The 19,707-nt window shown below is 39.9% G+C and overlaps 1 protein-coding gene across 50 annotated transcripts in view; it reads right to left on the bottom strand.

The window, feature by feature from the left end:
• The window catches only part of ZBTB20 (zinc finger and BTB domain containing 20), an 846,735-nt gene that overhangs the window by 59,740 nt on the left and 767,288 nt on the right, over positions 1 to 19,707 (bottom strand). For 2 of the 50 annotated variants that reach the window (XM_061167145.1, XM_061167154.1), the window contains one exon: positions 2,058 to 2,138. The exons of the other annotated variants lie outside the window; for them this stretch is intronic. The gene's annotated coding sequence lies outside the window, so the exon portion shown is untranslated. The remainder of the gene's footprint in view (positions 1 to 2,057; positions 2,139 to 19,707) is intronic. 50 annotated transcript variants of the gene reach the window in all.

The raw sequence follows: 19,707 nt of genomic DNA, 5'->3' as shown, positions 1-19,707 counted from the left end.
GGACACGACTGAGCGACTAACACTTTCTAACACTCCTTTATTTCTATTATTATTATATCAGCTCCATCTCAGACCATCAGGTATCAGATTCTGGAGGTTACAGAACCCCAGGGAGGGGAAGCGGGGGTGGTGCCCCTCCACCTGGCCACAGCTGACTCTTCCAATGCTCATTCCCCCTAAGTCTCTCCCTCTTTGTCGCTCCAAGATTCTTGCTTGTCTTACAGATGCCCACTGACCCGAACATGTTTCTGACCTCTTGCCTTCTTGCCACCCTTCACTGCAGTCTGTTTCCTGCCGCATCCTCTAACCCTGAGGAGTACAACCTCAGGGGTTACAGAATGGACTCCCATCTGTCTCAGAGACTCATACCCAGAGGTCTTTTCCCCAGGCCTTGGCCCTTTGGTCACCTGGGCCTGATGACCACTTTATTCCGGAAGCTCTCCTCCCTTCTCATCAGGATATGGCACCATCCTGACTTCGCTCCTGCTCTCAGTTCTCTCTTCTGCTTCCTTCCTTGGCCTCTTCTCTTTCCTCAAATGCAGACATACCTCAGGCTACTCTTCACAAGCTTTGCCTACACACCCACCCTCCATGGCCTCAACAATCACTTCTTCATAGAGAACACCCACATGGCTATCTTTAGTTCTCACTTGTCTACAGAGCTCCAGACACATATTCTAAATAACTGCTGGTTATTGGTTCATTGATTCATTTGCTTGTTTGTTCATTCATTCAATGTTTACATAGACTCTATTAGGCACCTGGAAAAGATGAATAAGATGGGGCCTCTAACTTTGAGAAGCTCACATCTCCATCATACACTGCACAGGCACTTCTAACTCAGAAAGTTATAAGCAGAATTCATTGCTTTTCCCTCAAAATAAGTGCCTTCTCTAGTCTTCCCATTTCCTGCTATTGGTACCATTTCCCTCCAGTTACTTGTACCTACAATTGAGGAGTCTTGTTTAATTCCCCCTTTTCTTTCATTTCCCATACGCAATAAGCTGCCAAGTCCTGTGGTTTTTACTTAGGCTATGAATCAATACTCACTTTTTATCCCTTTACCACCTGTTGCCTGGACGTCTGTGAGTGCCTCCTACTTGGCTTCCCTTCCTCCAGATCCTCTTTACCTCTTGTTCATTCTTCATATCAGCAATGCATTTACTGTTCTGAAGTACAATTCTAAATACATCATTCTTTTGCTCTTTGCTGGATTAAATGCAGACTTCTCAGCTTGGCATTTAAGGTTTCTACAGTATAGCCCCATTCTAATTTCCTTCTCTTTTTTTTCTATAGTCCATTCTACATTGCAGAAGTTCCATTCCTTCCCATCAGGGTCATGATCTTTCCTCCCTTTTCATAACATCTGCATAGAGCTTCCTTAAGGGCAATCCAAATACCATCTCACTTATAAGACATTTCCCAAAGGAAAGTGCCCTTTCTTGAATCCTAAAGAACTTTTTGCACCGTTCCCTTTGCACATTCTATGAAAAAGGAAAAGAAAGCATTAGTTGCTTAGTTGTGTCTGACTCTTTGTGTCCCCATGGACTGTAGACCACCAGGTTTCTCTGTCCATGGAATTCTCCAGGCAAAAATACTGAAGTGGGTTGCCATTTCCTCCTCCAGGGGATCTTCCTGACCCAGGGGTCAAACACAGGTCTCTGGCATTGCAGTTGGATTCTTTATAGTCTAGGCCATCAGGAAAGCCCTTACATGTCCTATGGACTCTAATATTTATTTGTGCAATATTTCTTCCTGCTTAAGCTTCTTGAAGGCAGAGACCATTTTTACTTTCTGCTACCCCATTGTGCGCAATGCCTTGCACACAGCTTAGTGCTCGGCGGTGATCTGCTGATCCAAATTTAAAAGGAATAAAGATGCTTTCTTAGAGTCATGGAAGCTGAGACTGAACTGGAAAGACCTTGAAGCTCATCTACTCCAAACCCTCATTTTTCAGATGAGGAGATCAAGGGAACTGAGTTGCTCAAGGCCACATCCTTGCTAGTGGCTGAGTAAAGACAACTGATAGAAAAAGTCACAAATCTCTAAATACCTACCAGTGCTTGCTCAGAACCAGTAGGCCCAGCAGACCATCAGCAGTGACCAGACAGAGACAGTGATGGGTTGGGGTGCATAATCTGCAAGGATACATTGGGTTCCACAAAATGAAGAATTTTGTTTCCCTTACTTTAATAAACCAAACTAATAAATGCCTTTTTATAGTTAAGTGTTTTAAAAATGAGGGTGGATTTAAAGAACAAGGGAGCAAATCTCTCTAATAATATAAGCAGAAACATTTGTGACAATATTACAAATACCACTGGAGTGATCAACTTGGTGCAAAAGCAGAATGAAGAAATTTCTCATTAGAAATTTCTCTTTGAAAAAGCAGTGCATTCAGCTGAAGTTCTAGGTGAGAACAGGCTGTGGTAATTCTACGGTTAAATTCATCTTTTTACAGACTCATAAACTACTGGCAATCCTGCTATTATGCCACACCAATAAATCTTTTCCCACCTAGCTTTGCCCAATTTTCATCCTATAGGTTTGTTTAAATGTTTTCTTGTTTTCCTTTCATTATATCTCCGATCTCCTTGTAGAAAAGGATAGTGACTGCTCCCAAGACTGTTCTAATTTTTGTCCCTTAATCTTCTCTTGTGGTAGAAGAAATATTAACTGTTTAACCTCCTCTCTATCCTCATACTCAAACAGAATCATTTTCTTTCACCTGATGATGTAAAGCCCACGAAAACATGTTGTGGGAATAGCAGTGTTTCCCTAAGTGAGGAAAACAGACTTTTCCAGGGGATCTCAGTAGTTTTTATGTGTCCAGAAGAACTCAGCTCTCAAGCACTAGCCACTAGTCCTATAAAACTTCATCTGCCTCTCCCAAGTGAGCATGTTACTCATGTCACTCACTGTTAATCCCAGAGGAAAACTTGGTACTGGTTATCATATTCTCTTGGCCAATACGGTGGAGCTATGTGATGTACTGAGAGATCCACTATATAGTAACACCCCAGGAGCCACATAAACAGTAAATTGGGTTCAAGAGCTCCTCACAGTTCTTACTAAATCATCACATGGCTGGATAGATTATCAACAGGTCACCAGACAGAGTTTCCTTCTCTTTTCTTCCTTGGCAACTATATTAAAATGATAGAGGAAATCACTTGTCAATATGTCTAGTACATTGCAATGAAAGATTACCTGGAAGCATACACATCCATTGTGTAATTATGTAAGTGTACATTTTAAATATGTCTAACATTTGATTTAAATTGTGCATATTATAATTAAATGGAGACATAATTTTCTGTCCTTTAATCAAACTCCTCTTATCAGCTCCACAGCCTCTTGCTATGATTTTCCTTTCCTTTTTGGGCAAATTGTCACCTCTCTCCTTCTTATTTCCCCTCTTGCCACAGCATACACCCGAAGGTTTTTAATTAGAACTACTGCATGGTGTGTCATGTTCTATTGTTTAAGGAGTAGTGATGTTCTAAAAAAGACTCAGGGAAATTGACTACATGAGGTTTCATATTTATCCTTTTCCAATGGCATCCATATCCAATGTACTCAGTTTTTAAGTCAAAAGGTAAGAGGCTGCTGGGGTCTTATATTTCCCCTAGAATCTGGAAATCCAGCTGTTCTCTCTGCCTCTTACATCATCGCTGTAAAAAATAATCTTCTCTGGGAGCCCAGCTGGCAAGGTTCTAGATGGTGTCAGAGGCAGAGGAGACAGTGGATCATTTCCATTCCAGACTGCTGTATTGTTGATGGCTCTGCAGATCTGTCCTGAAGCCCTTAGAGAGCAGAGCTGTTATATAACATGCCGCCACAGACTGTTGTAAGGAACTTTCTGTGGAGGTCTCATTTCAGTATGACCATTTCCATATCAAATAATTCTAAAATGACAGATGGGGCTTCTATGACAAAAGCTTACAAAAAAAAATAGTAACAATAATTTGTTAGATGTTTAAATGTTGTTAGGGAGTGTATGAGGAATTTTTATGTATAAATCTATTCTTATTCAATCCTTACAGCAATGCTGTGATGCAGGTGTTAATATACCCATTTTATAAATGTAGAAAAGTGAGACCCAGAGTCCTCAATCAACTACCCTAAGATTAGGAAGCTGTGGGTAGTGTGAGGCCAGAATTTAAACCCACATCTTACTGACTCTAAATCTGTGCTCTTTTCATTATACAACAACTGCTCCAACACAGTATGAGTACATTTCTAGTTCCCACTGTGATTTCAGCACAAGACAGAGGTTTATGTTGTTTCCATGATGGTTCAGAGGCACTGAAAGCACTGGGAGCATAGATCTCAGGTGAGATCCCTCTAGGAAGGAGTTATTGTTTCTGAAAGAGTTCAGAAACAATAACTCCTTCCTAGCCCTTTTCTATTTGAAGATGAGGAAGCTTTATACTGGTTTTCTCAAATGCTGATGAACAAATGAATCACCCAGGATTTCTGATTCAGCGTGTCTGGGATGGAGACTGTGATTCCGCATTTCTACAGGCTCCCAGGTGATGCTGATGACTTCAATCTGGGTACCACAGGTCCTATGTCTGACACTCACCTTTCTACTGAGGGTCATTTTCAAAGGAGCAACTCAAGCTGAAAAACTTGGCTACCAGTTCACACGACACGACTAGCTTCTGATTCAGGGCCAGTTTGTCAAGTCATCGGACATCAGGCAGAATTCACAACTTCTGGCAGAGAGCACATTATGGGGAAAAAAAAAGTTTCTGGATCCCTCAGGGCTTTCCTCCCCCCAACTGGAAATTAAAATGATAATGTCTCTAACATGTAAAGTTCCTATTTTTTACATTATTGTTATTTTTAACAATAATTATCTGGTAATAATTCAAATAACACCTTTCCTCTGAGAAATTCAATGAGCTTTACTAACCTTAATTGTCTAACAGCAATTCTCAGGTGTAGATAGAGCTGTCTCAAAGATCACAGTAAATTTAAAATTGTTCCACTTCCCTCCTTTCTTCGCCCCAAATGTAGTGGTGAATTAGTGGCGAGGGGTTACTAATTGGCAAAGACCCACTAGCTCCTCATTTGAGGCACAGAAAATTTCATAAGGCAAGGGTAAATTCAAGAAATAATCAGCAGAAAGGTGGTTGTGGGGGCAGAGAATATTGGTGAGAGGGAAAAGGAGAGAGGTAAAAGGAGTAAGAATAAGAAAAGAGAAAGTAAAATCATAGACACGTGATTTTGGATGAGTCATTTAACCTCTAAGTGGCTCAGCTTTTTCCTCTGCAAGAAAAAGATTTTATGATTTTTAAAGTCCTTTAAAACTCTGAAAGTGGAAGTTATTCAGTTGTGTCTGACTTTTTGCTACCCCATGGACTATACAGACCATGGAATTCTCCAGGCCAGAATCCTGGAGTGGGTAGCCTTTCCCTTCTCTGGGGGATCTTCCCAACCCAGGGATCGAACCCAGGTCTCCCGCATTGCAGGTGGATTCTTTACCAGCTGAGCCACCAGGGAAACCCCTTAAAACTCTAATAGTCCCCTGAGATGAAAGATGGGGGAATTAAGTGGCTTATCCACCTGTTAAACCATTAAACTTGTTAAAGAAATCCGTTTGACTTTTAACTTTTAAACTAATTACCTGAAAGGAATTCCCAAGTCTATGTCACCAATCTCACCTTTTTAGAAACTGATGAGAAAACCATTTAATGAATAAGGTGCTGGAGGTATCATAACCCGAAAAACTAATCAGAAACCCTATCTTCAGCTTTGTGATGCTATAGGAAATGTTTTTTTAAAAAAAATTTAGCTTCTTAATTCAGTCAGTTCAGTTCAGTCGCTCAGTCGTGTCCGGTTCCTCAATTAACCACTAGTTAATACCCATGTCCAGAAGAAGCATCACTGATGGCCTGAAGACTCCTAGGATAGCCCTGCCAATAGAAGGTCCCACTATCTGTCCCTTTAAATTTGTGTTAATTTTCTCTACAGAGACGTTGATTCCTCTTTGACAACTCACAAACTCTGTTAATAAGAGCTGCTCATCCAGGAACCTTAGTGCTGTTAGGTAAAGTTGATTTTTGTTTTTAAAATAAGAGATTTTAGGGATATATACATATGCATATAAACATGTTTGTAAATGTTTATACATATGATAATACTTTTTCTGGTTTTAATGAATACTTGTGATGGAAACCCCTTTTCTAAGTCATTAGATACTGGAATCTTCTGGTCCAGAAAGCCTGCCACAGGACCTAGTGATAAGGTCACTTTAAACTCCGTAATGTGGATTCCAACATGAGAACAATATATGGTGCAGCACATGACTTGGTGTTATATCAGAGTTATCTATATTTTGCCCCTTGCACTGAGTGTATTTTCTGGAATAATCATTGCATTGTGTCTAAATGGAGAAACATCAAAATGGCATTACCTGAAAGAAGATACTGTCACTGTCCCCAAAGCAAAAACCCCTTTCTTCTCTCTGCTCCTTTAGCCTCCATAGTAGTGTGGCTACCGTTATAAAATGCTTACTGTGCAGCAGGTCTTGTGCTTGGCACTTTTAATATATTATTTAACTTATCCCTTGGACCATAAAGAAGGCTGAGGGCCAAAAAATTGATGCTTTTGAACTGTGGTATTGGAGAAGGCTCTTGAGAGTCCCTTGGATTGCAAGGAAATCAAATCAGTCAATCCTAAAGGAAATCAATCCTGAATATTCATTGGAAGGACTGGTGCTGAAGCTGAAGCTCCAACACTCTGGCCACCTGATGCGAAGAGCTGACTCATTAGAAAAGACCCTGATGCTGGGGAAGATTGAAGGCAGGAGGAGAAGGGGATGACAGAGGATGAGATGATTGGATGGCATCACCAACTCAATGGACATGAGTTTGAGCAAGCTGGTGGAGATGGTGATGGACAGGAAAGCCTAGTGTACTGCAGTCCATGAGGTTGCAAAGAGTTGGACAACAACTTATCTCTTACACTCATTCTTCGGATGTGGGAATTTTCTGATTTTACTCATGAGGAAACTGATGTTTAAGAAAGGTGAAGTTTTTTTGCCATAGATCATGATGCTAGAGGGTAGCAAAGCAGGGCTCTAGGGCCAGATTTTAAGCACAGTGCTCCAGGGCTTAACCTATACCAAGCTTGTGATTGCTAAACAGCTGCTCTCCTGCTTTCATTCCACTGCTGTTCATTTGAGGTTCCCATCCTAGACTTATGGTATTAGATTCTCCATCATGGTCCACTATTGCCACCTTATCTTTTTTTAACCTTTTCCAAAACCTTCTCTACTTGATTTATGTTTTCCTTCCTTACTTTGATTACTACATCAATCCAAACCCATTACCATGTTTTGTTCAACAAATCTTTATCATCATTTTTCTAGCTACTTTTTGGCCCTCATTCTCATTCCAAATTATTCTTCTGAGGCCTCCCATTTGATCTCAAATGTTCCAGCCTTAGCTTGAGAACTTCCCTTCCTTAATGCCTAAAGAAACTTCACTTTTCACCTGGTCCATTAGTAGGCTCTTGCTGACTTCACTAAATGTCTGTTCATTCTGACCTTACCCCAGGATCAACCATTTCAACACTATTCTCAGTAACTCTCCAGATTTCCTTGCTCCCCCAATTTTCTATGTACAGGGCTTCTTCTTATGTTATTCAATCACGAATCCGTATCACCACTCACCATTCCCTGCCACTCTTAGTTCAAAACTCTACATCTGCATACCATCTGTAACCTCACTCCTGCTTAGTGTTGCTTCTAAGTACAAGCCTACAGTAGTTTTTCCTCATATGTTTTACTTTATCGAGTCTCATTCTTCTTTCTCTTTTTCAGTTGATGATCTTGCCTCCTACATTAGTAAGAGGAAATAGATGATCTAGTGTGGTAAGCTCACAAGCGCTCATCTCCATCTCCAATATATCTGAAGTTTTCTCATGTTGTTTCCTTAAGATATATCGATACCTTTTTCTACAATCTCCTCCTATCTTGGAGGTTATCCTCTCCTTCCCTTTGGGCTTCCCTGGTAGCTCAGATGGTAGCTCAGAATCTGCCTTCAATGCAGGAGACACTGGTTCAATTCCCGGGTCAGGAAGATCCCCTGGAGAAAGCAATGGCAACCCACTCTAGTATTCTGCCTAGGAATTCCCATACACAGAGGAGCCTGGTGAGCTACAGTCCATGGGGTTGCAAAACAGTTGGACATGACTGAGCAACTTTCACTCACTCATTTGGTTCCATCATTGGTATTTTCCTCTGTACTTAAAGACATATTCACTCACAACAGTACTAAATTGATCATAAAATATAATGTTTTTCTCTGTCATCTGCTCTTGCCCTTCAAAATCTTTTCAGGTGGTGTATCTCAAAGTGAGTTTTATAGAACACTAGAACTTCAAATGAACCTCAAAAAAGTCCTTTAGTCAAACAAATACAGGAAACACTGAATACTATATGCCTCTCTTATAAACTCAAAATGCACATTGTCCAAACTTATAGGATTACAGACCCACCCCTTATTCCCCAGTTTTTCTAATGGCATATTTAGTAACTTCAGAATATGCTTAGAGAAAAGATGCTTTAGTAGATTTCTCCTGGTTCTAAACTCATTAGCCTGGGTATGTTAGTTCACTGAATCTATATCAAATAAGCCCTCTCAGATTTCCTTTCCTTCAATACTCGATTTGGTTTAACCTAGTTAACTTGCAGAATGTCAGAAAGACTAAGCACGTTTGTATCTCTGAGCCCCTGAACATACCATTTTGGCTGTTGGCAAGGCCTCTATGATCTTTTTCTCATCTAGACCTTTCCTTCCTTCAAGGCCTATATCAAATCATGTATCTTATGAAAACTGCTTCAGCCCATGTTGACCTCTGCTACTCGTACAATAACACTTAGGTAAATGGTTATAGTTTAACCCCTGTTTCCTCTATCACTTGGTAAGAATGCAAATTCTCCAGGACATGGACCTTGGTTTACACATTACAAAAATTCCAGCACCCAGGGTCACCCTTTGTTGCAATACTAGGGGGTTATAATCATATTAACAGTAGTCAGGAACTGAAATAGTTAACACTAGGGTATGTTAGGTTAATACTTGATTTCCGTAGCTATGGAGACAATTTAATATGCTAAAGGCCCAGGTGAGTATACCATCACCTTGTGGGGAAGAAGCACCATTCACTATTGCCATTATCACCTCCATAAATAGAAACTTGTGTGCTTTGGGGAGATGAAAACCAGATCTAGAAGAGCAAAGGCAGCTCTGTCCTTAAGGTAAAGATGAGACTATGCATTAATTGACAGCAAATAAAGAGAAAGCTAAAATAATCCAAAACCAGTGGAACAAATGCCTCTCTACCAGTGATGCAATCATTATTCACAATCATTGTATCATGGTATTTAGATGGTAAAAACAAGCCTCTTTTTTCTACAGAAGGAAGTCAGTCTCATAAGAAGATTATCACTGCTCCTTGTTTCAGCGCTGGAATCCAGAGTATGCCATTCTGCAGGGTGGTAATCACTAGCAAGACGACAATGGACCAAACGTGCTCCTGCCTTCCAGGTGGCTTCCCATCTCTAGTTCTTCGGGTCAGTCTCAAGACACATTGCACTGAAGACGTCAAGACAATCTGGCTGCCACCAGCACAACATGTAGCCCCAATGAACTGGCTCATTCCCGTAAACCTCGTTTACTGCCCCATCACATGGGCTGCTGAGCAGGTTTTAAGTCTCAGGTAGGTCTGCAATAACCAGATATTAAGCTTTGAGTTTTTCAAATTAGATGTTATCTGAAGTTAAGACTTAATGGATTCCCTAATAGTGAGCTTGCAGTGAGGCTAGGACTAGAAATTTGTTCTCTTGATGCCTAGTCAGGGAGTTTGATTATGAGAGAAACAGAGTATATCTTTCTCCCTTAAAACTGCAGCAACTTATGATTTTCACATTTTGGTAGAGGAGAAAATGCATTTCATTAAGGTACAGCTTGTGAAATATTTTGCTATCTTTCTGGATAAAAAGTGGTATGCAAACCAAAGATCTAATTAAAAACTATAAACGAGAATGTTTTACTTAGGCTTACTTCAAAATAGGTACAGATTGTATTATATAACGTATGAAAATAGTAGGATAAAGGTAAAAAAATGCTATAATAGAAAATTCTGTGTTGGTCCTTCATTAAAATTCATAACAATGTATGAGAGTATTAGTAGCAATAATCAATAATAAGCATTTTTAAAACTGGAATTTTTATTGTGGGAGATTACTGGGTTGGTGAAGCTAAATGGCTTAGCTATTTTCCTGTCATGCCCCTGTTCAGAGTTGCTGTTCTGAACAATTTACACATTTGAGAGTGAAAATGAAGGGTGACCTGACTTTTGAATGTGTCCTAGGCCACCAGGTCAAGGTTGCTGCCATCTGAGAACCATGGGCATTTTCTGCAGTACAGTATCTTAATTTCTTCTCTTTGTGGTAAAAATAGTTAACTTTTATATTCTACGTGAAATCTGAGATCTCTACATCTTTCTCCTGTTGTCACTCGTGGTAGAGACAAGGGGATACTATTGGCAATCTTTGCATTGAGTTAGACACATCAAAGCTTATGTGGTACTTCCATGGACACTTTTTAAAAGTGAATTCTCCCCACCATGAGTTTACATAGATGAGAAGAAGACTGGGGCTGGGGAGGGAGGGTAAAGTTGCCCAGCTAATGAGCAGTAGAGTTTAATCTAAAAAACATGATTTTCAGCAGAAAATCCTCTTTTATCACCCAAAGTGTCCATGGCTGCCAACAAGCTTTGTGGCGAATCTGAGAAGTAGAGCACGAGGTGGGGAATCAGAAATACCTTGTCTTCCTGGATCTGATAAATACTAGCTGTGTGATCTTGGTCAAGTCACTAACTTTTCTTTCTGAGTCTTATAAAATCATGAATGAGGAAACAATGAATGACATAATTGCCTCCTTAGCCATGAAATCTTTCACCTGTGAAATGATATTGATTAACAATGTGTGTGTGGCCTATCTCCCAAAGTTGTGAGCTAAAATAAGCTGATGTACACTGAAGTGCTTTGCATTCTGTGAACTATGGAACCAACATAGTCTCAAAGAATGGCCACTGGAGGGATTAGGGAAGGGCCTCTGTGTGTGTCCACACATACAGCCAGTTCACTTCCACTCAGGTCTGGGGATAAGCTATACCAGAGCACTGGCAGAGGCTCAAACCCCTCCCCTTCCATGGAGCTGCACAGTGTCACCAAAGTGAAGTTAACGTGAGTAGGTGAGCCAAACGTTCAAGTTCCAGCTTTGCCGAGTAGAAGCCACAGAGAATCCTGAGCCACCCTGTAGGTGACAACCACTGCTCCTCCAGGTGTGTCTGAAACACTGGGAAGACCTGGGGGAGGGCAGTAGAGGAAGGCGGTCAGACCTCCCTGCTCCCCAGGCCCAGCTTTCTGCTGCACACACAGCTCCATCCCACTTGACTTCACCTGGCAGCCCCAGGAGACAGAATAGACCCAAAAAGAGCAGGAGCCTCCCCTCTGGATAACCTAAGTGCTCTGATTGAAAGACAGAGGGTATCAGCGGAGTGGCTGTACTGAGTCGGCATTGATTTCTCCAGCCTTTGTCTGCATCTGGTTTCCGTCTCGTTTCGAGGTGGTTACTGTTACTACAAGCAGCATGAATCAGGTCTCTGTTAAAAAACAGAGCTTCAATTGTCTTACATAACCCCTGATAACTGAACGTCTAATAATAGCAAGCCATTTACAGGTAAAGAGTCTGTCTTCCTCCCAGACACACACACACACACACACACACACGCACGCACGCTACTCGCTACTCCCAGTGTCTCACAGTAAAGTGAGGCAGGCAGGGAGGAGGCAGAGGGAAAAAGGGGACAATACAATTGACTTCGGAGGATTTTAAAAAATATGGAATAATCATGCATCACAGGACCTGAGGACCAACATGTTTAACTAAAGTAAGTTTTATAGATTGTAAGAATCAAGCATTCTTCTTTAAAGTATATGAAACAGCAAGGAATCCAAACATACTTCCTCTAGCATTCTATGACTGTATAAAACCCCCAGACTCCAAAGACAGGAGGGAGTGCAGGGGCTAGGAAGGAGAAATTTTACTGAATTTGAAACTAGCTTATAGCAGGTAGGTTTAATCTTACCAGGACTTTTTCTCCTCTCCTTTTTGTGTGACCAGAGAAAGATATCTTAAAGGTTCCTGGCTATAGTCATTATGCAAAATTCTGGAGAGTGAAAAGCAACTGAAAACATGGCAGCAGTGTCCCACTCTGCAGGCAATGCTTTTGCTATTCCCTGAGTTACTGCCTTTGGGATGGAGAACCTCACACCTGAAGACTAGTGTTGTTCCCATGAACATAATCTCTGCTCTGTAGGTCAAGATGAGGTCTTTTCATACATGACCCCCACTCCACTGCCCATTAAGGTGATGACCAAAAAGCAAAATAAGAGGACAGGCTGAAAGGAATGACTCAAAAATTACGAATGTAAGTTTTCCTTTAAAACACTCATTTGATTGAGAACAAAAAAAAAAAAAAAAAAAAAAAAAGGCTCTAGCAAGCTAAAAAGTGTATGAGAAAAAAATAATCTAAATTTGAATCATGCATGTCTCCATTTCCTTATCATGACCATCTTGAGAACAATCAATTCAGGATATGTTTTTGGAGTATGCATTCCCAGGAGCCCAATAGCTCTAGATATCAGAGAAGTTGGACCAAGGGAGGACTTCTTGGAAAATCATCGACAGGCTACATCCAGTCACTCATCTGGGCCAGGACAACAGAAGGAAAACGTTCTCTGTTTTGATTGTTCAGTAACATGAAACAGTGAGCTTGGCTATTTCAAACCGAAGAATGCCCTAGGACACACCCACTTTGAGGACCAGCACCTGGGTTATTCTGTAGTCTATTCAGCTATCTAGGAACACAAAAGGCATATGGATACAGTTATGTGTCAGGATGGCTGTGTGTGCCCTCAAAATAGAATTTTTTCTGCCTATTTCCCTTTGGAAAACATCTCACACCCATAAGCAAAAGATTTGTGAATAAGAGGAGGAAAGAAGAGAAAGAAAAACAATATACAAGAAGAGAGGAGTACGAAGGAAGATGACTAATGTCCCATACCGCTGCCTGCAAACCTGGCAGGAGTAGATATAAAACCTCTAACTACTGCTGTCTAGTAGTCTTTGCTACGTGCCATGTGGACAGGGTTTCTGAAGGAAATGGGTTCTAGATTTTTCTCATGAATATCCAAATGCAGAAAGCAGAGGTCTTGACCATTAAATCACCCCCAAATAACAGCAGTGGAAGGTAACTGATGGGGCTAGACTCTTACTTCATTCACTTTGTGAATTAAATTGCTCTTAAAGCTGGTATGTTAGTGGACTAGATGTTTTAATAAAAACAGCCATGAGACACCACAGTTTCTTTCAGGAGAGGCTTTTCCCTCTACCTACTGTGAATGCACTGTTGAATGATTCCTGTTTCTGGAAGAGCAGGTGGTTTGCCTCTTCTCCTCTTCTTAGCCTCAAAAGCCAGGCTCTTGTACAAAACTGTGAAGTGATTACACCCACCTGAAATTTCAGGTCACTGTTCACAATGGTGTGTTTGGCATTCGAATTAGGACTTGGGGGGCCAGACACATTTAAAATGTAAGAGTGGATTGTTATATTATTTTGCATTGCAATAGTAAGAATATTCTGGATTGTGGCTTACAAGCAGATCATAACCATATGCAGTGCAACAAACTACATGACACTGTATCAGAAGTTCAGAGGTAATATTTTCAAATGACCCAGAGATTTTTTTTTTTATAGAGAAAAGATGGATGCTTTTTCCCCCTTTCAATAAGTATTTATTGAACACCTATTGTCAGTGATGGACTTTTTATTCATAGAAGGGAGCTGGACTATGCCAGACTCTCACCGTGTTCTTTCTCTTTTAATACTGAACAAAATATCAGTAAAATACCAAGTACAGCATTAAAAAAAAAAAAAAAAAAACCTGATAGGCAATCAGTATGTAGTAACTGGCCATGCAGATGAGAAAAGGAACTGGTGATAGTGATGGCAATGGGAAGAGCTTCCTTACAAAAGCACATCAGTTTAAGAACATTTCGGGGACAATTCAGGGAATGGGGAATGCCTGTTGACTCAGTGGTAAAGAATCCACTTGCAATGCAGGAGACGTGGGTTCGATCCCTGGGTGGGGAAGATCCCCTGGAGAAGGAAATAGTAACCCATTCCAGTATTCTTGCCTGGGAAATCCCACAGACAAACGAGCCAGAGGGGCTACAGTCCATGGGGTTGCAAGAGTCAGACGTGATTTAAGAACTAAACCACCACTATCAGGGACAATTCAGAGGGGATACCTAAGTAGATCTGGTTTGACCTATTTATGCATTCCAACAAGTTCCTAGAATTCTATTAACCTTCAAACACCTAATAATATGATCATGCCATTTTTATAGGAACGATTTTTTTTTTTTAAGAAGAGGCAACTATACGTATGTAGTGAGCTTCTCTGTGTTTGTAGAATACTCAGAATACTTCTGTACATGCTAAGTCACTTCAGTCGTGTCCAACTCTTTGCAACCCTATGGACTGTAACCTGCCAGGCTCCTCTGTCCATGGGATTCTCCAGGCAGGAATACTGAAGTGGGTTGTCATTTTCTCCTCCAGGGGATCTTTCCAACCCAGGGATCAAACCTGCGTCTCCTATATCTCCTGCATTGGCAAGGGGGTTCTTTACCACAAGTGTCACCTGGGAATCCCAGAATGCTTCTGAGAACCTGTCTTACATTTTAGAACCATTTTCTAAGAATCCAGTAATTTATTATTTTAAAATCAACTTCAGTGCTTCCTTGGTGGTTCAGTGGTTAAGAATGTGCCTGCCAATGCAGAGGACGTGAGTTGGATCCCTGCTCTGGGAAGATCCCACCTGCTGCAGAGCAACTAAGCCTGTGCACCACAACTACTGTGCTAGTGCTCTAGAGCTGGTGAGCCACAACTACTGAGCTCTCATGCCCCAAATGCTGAAGCCCGTGTGCCCTAGAGCCCGTGCTCCAAGACAAGAGAAGCCACAGCTATAAGAAGCCCACACATCGCAATGAAGAGAAGCCTCTGCAACTAGAGAAAGCCCTTGAGCAGCAATGAAGACCCAGCACAGCCAAGTATAAAGAAATAAACAAAATCAACTTCAAAGCAATTACTTAAGGAGCTCATTGATAACCATGACACACAAAGTCAGGGTTTGGATAAGGCAAAGTTAGAATTCTCCAAAATGACTGCATAGAAACTGAAGAAATGATGGCCCATTTGGTTGGAAGGCATCTGACTATACATCAGATGACGTGGGTCCCCAGTCATGTTTGTCAAGTGCCTTAGATAAGACACTGGAGAAGGAAATGGCAACCCACTCCAGTATTCTTGCCTGGAGAATTCCATGGACAGAGGAGCCTGGCAGGCTACAGTCCATGGGGTCGTAAACAGACACAACTGTGCGATTATCACTCACACACTCACTCACTTAGATAAGACAAGTCATCAAACTTCTCTTGAATCTCACTTTCATTTGCATAAAACAGGAGTGCTGGATCTGATGGTCCCTATGATTCCTTCCAGTTGAAACATCTGATGATTTTAAAGTAAGGAAAGATGACAAAGTAATTCCCCCTTCCTCTCATTTTGCTAAACAGCTTAGGGTTGCTTTCCCCTGATCTGTGACTATGCAGTTCGCATTCAGTTTTAGGTTTCTGGGTTCTAGAAGTCACACAGTAAATTTCAAGTCATTTTGCCTTATGTACACGAGAAAATCATAGTGAAGCAACTCTCCCTTTCTTTCCATATCACTGTTTCTTCTCATATCAGACTCACATGCCTACCATAAAAACACAATCATCCTCGTCACAGGCCCTCACTCATGCTCATGCAAGCTTATCAGACTGGGTTATTTCTATATTTATGTCCTGGCTATTTTTTCTCTTCCAACTTGTTTATGAAATCCCTGGTAAGCATAAAGCTGCAAAAACAAAAACAAACAAATAAAACAAAACAGCTCTGTTTGAATAATTTACTTCAGTGAAGGGAATATAAGAAAACATTCTAACAGGGATAAAGCTTTAAAAAAACACTCCCATATCCTAGAAAAGACTAAATAAAATGTTTTATCAGTGATAATTTCATATGTTGTTATTCTTTTTCATTACAGGGAATGCTACATATTGGGTTTACGGTCTGTTGTACAGACGTGGATATTTTCCCCAATATTTCTCAGGCCACTGCATCCCTGAAGCCAAGAAGGCCCAGAGCTTGCCGAGCTGGCTTTACATAGACAAAGGAGCCACAGAGAAAACCCAATACCTGGAGCTTATATCATATCCTGCCTAGGCACTCCAGTTACTCATGACTCGTTCTTTTCCATTTGTGTCCTGTTCCTTTGCTGTTTGATTCCCTTCACCTAGAATGCCCTTTCTTTGCCTCCCTTTACTTCTCAAAATTCTCCCTATCTTTCAAGACCCACCTAGCTCAAGCCCCATTTTAAAGAAGCAACTTAGGTTGATCCAGCTGGGACCCAGGAATAATTTTCATGGCTAGCAATCAATAATTAGCCCTTGTAATATCTGGAGTCACTGAAAACACATATCTAAGAAGTTCTCAGAGAACACCAGAGAAAAAAGTTTTAGAGTTGCAGGGTCCTCATAAAAGGAGAAAGAAAGCTAGTTTTAAGAAGAGGTCCGATATAAAAGCTGTGGTACATAAAGTAACAGTTGTAACCTTGTAAAGAAAGATTGCATCTTGTACAGAAGGGACTTTTTTTTAGAACTGCCTGACCTTTTATTTTTTTAAATAAAGTGGAAGATATTCTTTCTCAAGAGTTAAGACACTGGATATAGCAATGCACAGTATCATGAATTTGATTGCATTAATTATGAAGCTAAAATATCAAGATCTTAATTAGAAAGAAAATGGGGCACAGAGTAAAAAGGCAAAGACAGAGGTGTGTGTATAAAATCTGAATTTCATCTCCCCCTAGCCCCCCTCAGTTCAATGGCCATGCCATGCACTATGATAAACTCTGCCAGCGCCTAGCTGAGCTTAAGTGATGGGCCATGATATATTTTGATAGTAAAAGACTGAATGAAGCTAAGGAATGCTGGATGCTGTTATACATGTATATGATTTTATTTATGTGTATATTTTTATATCTATATATACAAACATATATATTTGTATGATGTTTGGCAACCTCACCCATGGTATTCCTGTGAAGTAGGCATGTGGTAAACATAATTAGCCCATTAAACAGATGGTAGGGCTCTGGCATATCTCACCATATTCTAAAATGGTGGAGCTGTGAGCAGGGACTTGAGAGGGAGTACAGTTTGATATACGGGTAACTGCAAATCTCTGTGAATTGCTACTTTCCTGAAGACAATCTGGGTAGGTTGCATTTGGCTGAGAACTGGGGATGGTTTGGGAAGCTTTAAAAATATACAAGGGGACAACTTTTCACATTCATTCAGATATAGTATCTTCATTTTTACTCACTAGAGACATTTTTTGAAAAACAGCTTTTTCTCTTAACTCATCTGTGTTCCAAGCAAACTCCCAAATTGCTGAGCATATTAAAAAAAAAAAAAAGAAAAAATAACCTACACGCCAAGTAGAAACAGCGGGTAAGAGAATTTTTTAAATTGTCTTTTACAAAGTGCACTCTTGGAAAGGATCAAGTTGAAAAGAGGTTTGGTACCATAAACATAAACACATAGCTCTCATTGTAGTTCAGTGACCAGAAACGTGCAAAAGCACATGTGATGAACTTTTACCTGGCTGAATTCTGTGGCCATGGCATTGCCACTCCATGGTACAACTGGCTGCAGAGAGCCTGTAATCAATATTCTAGTTCAATTCTTGGTCAGCTGAAATAGGGGCTAGCAGAAGTGAAAGAGTTACTAAAAGTTAAGACTTGAATTTACAAATGTATTTGAACTGGCTTCAAGAAGACATGAAACACCAATACATCTGGAGAATAGAACTTGCAATTGACTGCTCTTTACCATCTGGTCTCAAGAACATTTTCTGCTTGGAAGTTGCATAAGCAATGAAAAAACACACAAACAACTTCCTGTACCATGCCTTTGGTCACTTATAATGACGCATTACAAAGTAAACCAGCTAAATATGAGAAACTCTGCCTTACTCCAGATGACAACATACATTATGTAACTAAGATCAGTGACAGAGAACATCTTTATTTTAAGACATTTAGACTAAAAAAATAATTCAAGAATAAATATCCTTCCTTGTAAGGTGTTTGTCAAGTAGTTTTGACTAGATTGGTTTTTAATGTCACTACAAAATCATATCTATATTTTTCTAAATTGAAAAAAGAAAAACGAAAAAAGCTATACTGGGGAATAAAATGTTCATATATATATATATATATATTTTAATGACACAAACTTGCCTCTTTAAGCAATAAAATATGTTACACTTCTTTTAAAAATAGAAAAATTTTATGTATCCCTGTTTTCTTAAACATAGTAGGCTGTTATCATTTATATTTCTTCTTATAATATAGGGTCATCCTTGAAAAGGCCCATTACTCCTGTTTTCCAGAAATACATTTCTATTTCTCTTGAGAATCAGCCTCTTCTCTCACTTTTCAGTCTAATGGCCACAGGAGCTGTAGCCCATGATCCATGGCCATAGCTCATCGGTGTCACTGTCCCAGTTTTTAAGTCATCTCCTTCTTACCTTTAACGGTAGGTATGTTTTCTACTCTGCCTTGGATTGGAAAAATCAGATAAATGAGTGCTATAGAGACAATATTACCTGTAAAGGTTTGGTTGGAAACTTTGGGACACTCATTTTGATGTTTGAAGATCTTATTTATTTCTTTGTTCAGGATTGTAATTCAGAAGTCTGAACTGCAAGAAATCAGACTTCCAGATATTATTGTACAACACAGTGTGACATTTATGCTTTTTTATTGCAAGGGTTTTTGTTTTTGAAGAGGTTACCCAGAAATCCATTTTTGATCATTTTATTTGTTAAGTCCCTGATCCATTCCATTTCACTCCCTTGATTTCTGCAAGCAGTGGAACTAACATGATAACATTGAGAAGTAAAGAAATAACACATTTTTTAAGGATAAGATGGGAGAGTCTTGGTAATTAACTGCACCATAGGGATGGAAGCAAAAGTATAGTCAAGTTAGAAAATCTCTCTGGACTTTTAATTTTTTCCTAGATTTTGAATAGGACTCTGGCCTTACTGAATATTAGAAAAACATTAAAAAACTATAAAGCTGTTTATGTTAACTTAAGCATTCAGAAATGTATTAATAACATCTGATCATCCATTTTCCCTTTCCCCTAAAGAAGAAATCACTGTAATTCACAATCTGTGATAGTTGGGATAGGTATTTTGTTGAAATTTACCTTTTTCCTAATCTCTGAAAATAGGATTTCAAAGTAAACTAATACTGTTAAACTGTTGGGAGGGAGAGAGGAGAACCATGTTTAACTTATAGGAGAGAAAAACGAAAACTTAAAATATTGAAAAATACTCATACTTTATATGCTACTGACAATTCTTATTTATTGATATCAGTGTTTAAGAAACTCTACCTGTGAACACTTTGAAATGTCAGTTCAAATCACATTAAAATATTACATGA

This window comes from Dama dama, chromosome 19 (assembly GCF_033118175.1).
Source record: "Dama dama isolate Ldn47 chromosome 19, ASM3311817v1, whole genome shotgun sequence".
NCBI classification, from domain to species: Eukaryota; Metazoa; Chordata; class Mammalia; order Artiodactyla; family Cervidae; genus Dama; species Dama dama.
The sequence above is the reverse complement of the archived record's forward strand: the minus strand, read 5'-3'. Positions and strand labels throughout refer to the sequence as shown.